The sequence below is a fragment of the Pieris brassicae genome, chromosome Z (genome assembly GCF_905147105.1).
Source record: "Pieris brassicae chromosome Z, ilPieBrab1.1, whole genome shotgun sequence".
Classification (NCBI taxonomy): Eukaryota; Metazoa; Arthropoda; class Insecta; order Lepidoptera; family Pieridae; genus Pieris; species Pieris brassicae.
In genome coordinates, this window is record NC_059680.1 from 9,399,021 (window position 1) to 9,405,226 (window position 6,206).

The following is a 6,206-nucleotide window of genomic DNA, read 5'->3' on the forward strand; positions in this document are numbered from 1 at the left end:
CCCGAGCCTTCTGGTCTCTCGCCAAAGCTGTACAAGGGAATTTTTGTCAGCCATCGATACCACCGCTGCACAGAGAGGATGACTCGCTCGCCCACACTGCGAAGGAGAAGGCCGACCTCTTGGGCTGTCTCTTTGCGTCCAACTCGACTTTGGATGACCGGGGGAGATCACCACCGGCGATTTCGCGGTGTGATAACTCAATGCCGGAAATCACATTCCAGCAACGTGCTGTTCGCAGAGCACTATCTTCCTTGGACATTCATAAGTCGAGCGGGCCGGATGGTATCCCTCCAATTGTGCTGCGTACATGTGCTCCTGAGTTGGCTCCGGTCCTGACGCGCCTTTTCCGGTACCTGTACTCGCTCGGCACTGTCCCGAAGTGCTGGAAGACCGCTTCGATACATCCGATCCCTAAAAAAGGCGATCGCACTGATCCATCCAACTATCGCCCAATCGCAATAACCTCCTTGTTCTCCAAAATAATGGAATCCATTATTAATGGCCAGCTCTTGAGTTATCTAGAGGGCCACCAGCTGATTAGCGACTATCAGTACGGCTTTCGTCGTGGTCGTTCAGCTGGTGACCTTCTAGTATACCTTACTCATAGATGGGCAGAGGCAATTGAGTCCAAGGGGGAGGCACTAGCGGTTAGTTTGGACATAGCGAAAGCCTTCGATCGGGTGTGGCACAAAGCACTGCTCTCGAAGCTACCAGCCTACGGGCTTCCTGAGAAATTATGCGACTGGATCTCCAGCTTTCTAGCCGATCGGAGCATCAAGGTCGTCGTCGACGGAGCATGTTCCGACCTTAAACCCGTGAATGCTGGGGTCCCACAAGGCTGTGTTCTGTCCCCGACCCTGTTTCTTCTGCATATCAATGACATGTTGCAACTTAGCAACATTCATTGCTATGCGGACGACAGCACTGGGGATACTCTTTACACTGGCCGGGCAGGTATTTCTCGGGCAGTTGTCGATGAGTACCGGAACAAACTTGTGTCTGAAGTCGAAACTCTTTTACGTGGAGTCTCGGACTGGGGTAGACTAAACCTAGTCCAATTTAACCCCAAGAAGACACAAGTTTGCGCGTTTTCCGCGAAAAAAATACCCTTTGTCGCTACTCCTCTTTTCGAAAACACTCTTCTTGAAACCACAGCCAGCATCGGAATACTTGGCGTTGACATATCGAACGACGTTCAGTTTCGCGGTCATTTGGAGGGAAAGGCTAAATTAGCCTCCAAAAAGCTTGGTGTGCTCAGCAAGGCGAGACGGTACTTCACTCCGGGCCACCGCTTGCAACTCTATAAAGCGCAAATACGGCCCCACATGGAATACTGTTCTCACCTCTGGGCGGGGGCTCCCCAGTACCAGCTCCTTCCACTTGACCGTATCCAACGAAGAGCGGTTCGAATCGTCGATGACCAATCCCTCTCCGAGCGGCTCGATCCTTTGGCGTTGCGTAGAGATGTGGGGTCACTCTGCATCTTCTACCGCATTTACCATGGAGAGTGTTCAGAGGAGTTGTTCGGATTAATACCTGCAGCTGAGTTTCAGCATCGGACGTCGAGGCAAAATACAAAATTCCACCCGTATCACCTCGACGTCCGACGTTCCACGACTGAGCGTTTCTCAAGGCAATTTTTGCCGCGCACCACCGCTATGTGGAACCAGCTGCCCACTGAAGTATTTCCGAACCAATTCGACTTAGGGTCCTTCAAGAAAAGAGCGTACAAATTCTTAAAAGGCCGGCAACGCACTCGCGAGCCCTCTGGCATTGAGAGTGTCCATGGGCGGCGGTATCACTTAACATCAGGTGAGCCTCCTGCCCGTTTGCCCCCTATTTTATAAAAAAAAAAAAAAAAAAAAAAACCAATCTATTAGTATCAATAAAAAATCAATTAACATAGTCAACTTATCGATAAATTTACTTTTTAAGTAATTTATTGCTACTCCAGTAAATGTTGATGTTTTTAATGTATTTAACTTTTCCATGATGACTTTATCAACTTCATCATTAGACAGCCAAATGTGGTGTAATAATTCTCTAAAAACTCCAAAATAGAGGTAGATCTCTCATTCTTTGTACTCATGTATGAACCGCCGAACTCAGAGCCGTTCATTAAATTGTCTCTAATTTTACACACTGGTTAATTAAAAAGAACGGTGCAACTGAGGTTCAAAGTTGTATGTCGAAAGGGCGCAATTTGCAGTAAACCTATAGTGTATAGTCTAAAAACGGTTAATTTTAATTAAATACTCAAAAGTATGAAAATTTTGTTTAAATCATTATCTCAATATTTTCCAACATTGTCCACGGTAGTAAAAAAATAATTTATTGGCAGGTACAATACAAATACTTAAAAAATTGTTTTGTATTATTCTTCTGAGCAATGAAGTGTAACATTGCGCAATATCATAACGTGAGAAAAAAGTAATGTACTTACATAATCATAATTTAAAAGTATAATATTAAAGATTAAAAACATTTAATAGAAATTAAATTTCTCTCTTTTAACTAAATAACTCTTTCCTCTCTTACTATCATATTGTATATACCTACGCTGTGATGGAGACAGTAAAGTTTTTTTTAATTAGGCAGTAAGTCTCTAATGATAAAAAGCCCGCGAAAAAACCTTTTTTCTTTAAGCTAAACGTTTTGTCATCATTTCAGCGTTACTCAGGGACAAGCTTAAGCGTTTAACATCTCTTGGAACTTCCTTATGACCAAATGGTCATAAGTTATATTAGTTTACGCTTAAATTTGATTAAAATCTTTTTTTGATTAAACAAACGGGCGAGCCAAAAAGTCTATCAGAAACAATAGACTTTTTGGCTCGCCCGTTTCCCTTGATGTCTTCCTTCACTGCGTGTGTTAAAAACAAAAAAGTCCGCTGGTGTAAACCCCCTCGAGGATGAGAGTCGCCGTCTACTAGCTCAAAGTTCAACACTACTTAAAACATACATATACATTATATAACATATCTTATATCTTAAACTGAGTACCAACTGCGCTAATGTATCAATTTTATTAAACCGTTTTAGCTGTTTCTATACCGTACAATAAAGAACAATAGGTACATAAATAATGCAAAGACTAACAGATGTTCAGTTATAAAAGGAATTTCTCAATTCGGGACTATGACGTTATCAAAGTATCAGATTGGTTGACTGAGTTTAAGAACATGTGAATCAATTGTGAGTAAAATTCTAAATCCGTGGAGCCAATTAAGCTTGGCTTTTTTATTTTTAGCTACAGATTTAGAACGAGATTATTGCTCTAGTTCTCCTACCTAAATAGATAGATGAAATATTTGTAATTTTGTTCACTATGAATAAAGCCAGTAACCACTGGACTGATGGAAAAATATTTCACCATTACATTGCTACATTAACTCGGAGTAATGAATCTATGTATGATAAAATATCCTATCGCGTAAAAGCGGGACTGGTAACTATTAGATGAAGATTGTATGTGAATTACAACAAAGGTGAATTTACACAGAATTCAGATAAACGTTATTATGTATAATTTATTTTAAGTTAGTCGTGAGTTGAATTGAGAAATGTCCTACCATCAATATATTCGCTGCTGAAAAAAATTGTATATTTAGAATTCCATAATTATTAAAATAGCACAAACCGGTTGAGCGAATGCCAAGTGAAAGGGGTGTTTTATAGTTTTATACGACTATATGCAGGACATAAACTAGGATTTTATATCATAGAGATATGCATTGTCGCGTGTGCCTTATAAAGTGTAAATAATATTTATTAAATACCAAAGTTAAACATATAGAAGTCTTAATTAGTTTATGCATTAAAGAAAAAATAAAAGCAATTAAAAAAAATCGTTATCCAACTTAAACAAACAAAATTGAGTAATGAGTACGGTTCTTGTCGAACAAAGAACATTATTGTTCGATTATATTCTGCTAGCGTTGGATAATCGATCTTAGTTCAAAATATTCAGGTTCAATTTATGGTTAAGGCCTAATCACGTTTCTGCATTTTAATATTCGTTTACGTTATTACAATGCTTCGACTCTGCATTATACGAGTACTCATAGTTCATATGGCATTGAGACTCCTATTGGAATGGGTAATAGGCTAATTTTTCATCAACATTTCAAACGAAAATCTCTTAAAATTCAAGACAATATTTTAACGTAAAGTATTCTTATTTTTGTATGAATATAAAATTACCTAATGGGTTTAAAAAAATATTTCAATATTCGAATTAATAAATCTCGGGTAATATAGCGTAACAATTTCAAACTATTAAATTAACAATGGTACCCTTAGTCTTGGCCACACATTTCTGTATCCGCTAGTTAAAAGTATTGTCTATTAAAATACATAAATCCGGCGTGTGAATAATGAATCACAAACAGAGAAATAGTTATTGCCTCCGCATAGAGGTCGTTCGGTATAAGTTATTTTTGATTTCAAAATTAACGATCTAACGTCATCCTCGCGAACAATTATGTCTTCACGAATGTCTCATCAATAACTTTAAATTATTATTAATTATATAAAATACTAGCTGCCCCGCGAACTTCGTTTCTCCTTATTGTAGTTTTAGTTAGCCTTAATACCGTGACACGAAAGAATAATTTCACTGAATTGTCGTCACTATAATTTGAATTTGATTTACACTTCGGTCTAAGTAACACGTGGTTGGCTATGCTAACACCAAAAATATAAAAAAATAGAAATATTGAATTTGACGGTATTTCGTTTACTACAAAATAAATTTAATTTATACTTTAGCCTCAATAACACGTGGTAATCATGACATTGAATTGTAGCTTATATGACACGTTTGTCGGTTTACCATAGCAGTGCCATCTATTGATTACTTACTCAATCCAGTCGAAAAGTATGGACATCTGTTAGAATCTTTTGGAGTTAACAGATAATTGTGACTGTCAATTAATTATAGACAAATAATTTGCAATAAAATAAAATTGCGACTCTAATTAAAGATCTCAGCTATCCTATCTCTTAAGTTGGACCAGACTGCTCACGGTGTGCCAATTTGATTTAAAATCGGTTAAGTAGTTTAGGAGTCCATTGCGGACAAACATCGTGACAGGAGATTTATATATATTATGATAAATAAATTTAAATTTCTCATTATGTTTTATATTCAAAAAAACGCTGGCTACATGATGAAATGATCATGAGAATCCTTGGGATTGATTTGCTCCAGTTCAAACAATTTGTATGACTCAAAACTTTTGGCGGAAAGTTTCTAGCCAGTTCTTCTTGCCCGTACTACGGCCATTGACTTGCGAACTGGTACTAAATGTAAATTTACAATTAATTTAACTTCTTTTCTGACGTTCAAGACAAGTGTACTTGTTTACCTATATGAATGAAGTTATTTTGAGTTTGAGTATAATTCCAATTTTATTTCCAAGGAGTCGCTTGATTGGAACCCAAAGGGAAAGCGGAAGCGAGGCCGTTGAAACAAACCTGGCGACCCACGATTACACATATTAAAAGAGAGCATATGTGACGAACATGAAGGACGCTCACTGGTGACGCCCTCTGCCCCATCCAGGAGTCATAGTCATGAAGTCAAGTTAGTCGGTAGCTTTTTCTTCTAGATGCAAGACCATATGTTTATGTAATGAAATAACGGGGGATACTAACTTGGTTATAGAATAAATAATATTAGAATAACCTAGGCACTAGTTATATTTGGTTCCAAATAATTTAAATAAACTTAAAATTCGGTATTATCTCTGATACCTTGTATTGCATTCCAATATAGGCTTTTCCTAAACTCTCCCCTCGTTTATATGGTAGTTATGGATGCGGAAGGTTACAAAGGTGGACTGATTCAAGCCATTTGTCCAATATCATCTTCGTATCTACAATATTGAATTTCTTTTCTCATCTTTTATCTCGGTCACCTTTCTGTCATCCTTAGCCAATTTTTCCTTGTAGTTGTTTTAATATCTGTTTTATTTATAAAGTTGGTTTGATTTTTTGTTTTCGAAAGTTACATTTTGTCTTTAATAAATAATATAAAGCAAATAGCGCTATTAAAATCTTAAAAGTGCTAAGAACCACACTTGTTTTAAATATAAACAAAAGCTTAATTCGTAAACATGTTTTGGCCCAAGGCTTTTCATTAATTGGTCTTCTCGTTGTGTCAAATGCGAATGTAAAATGCGAGTGGCATGTTTGGGATTAAGA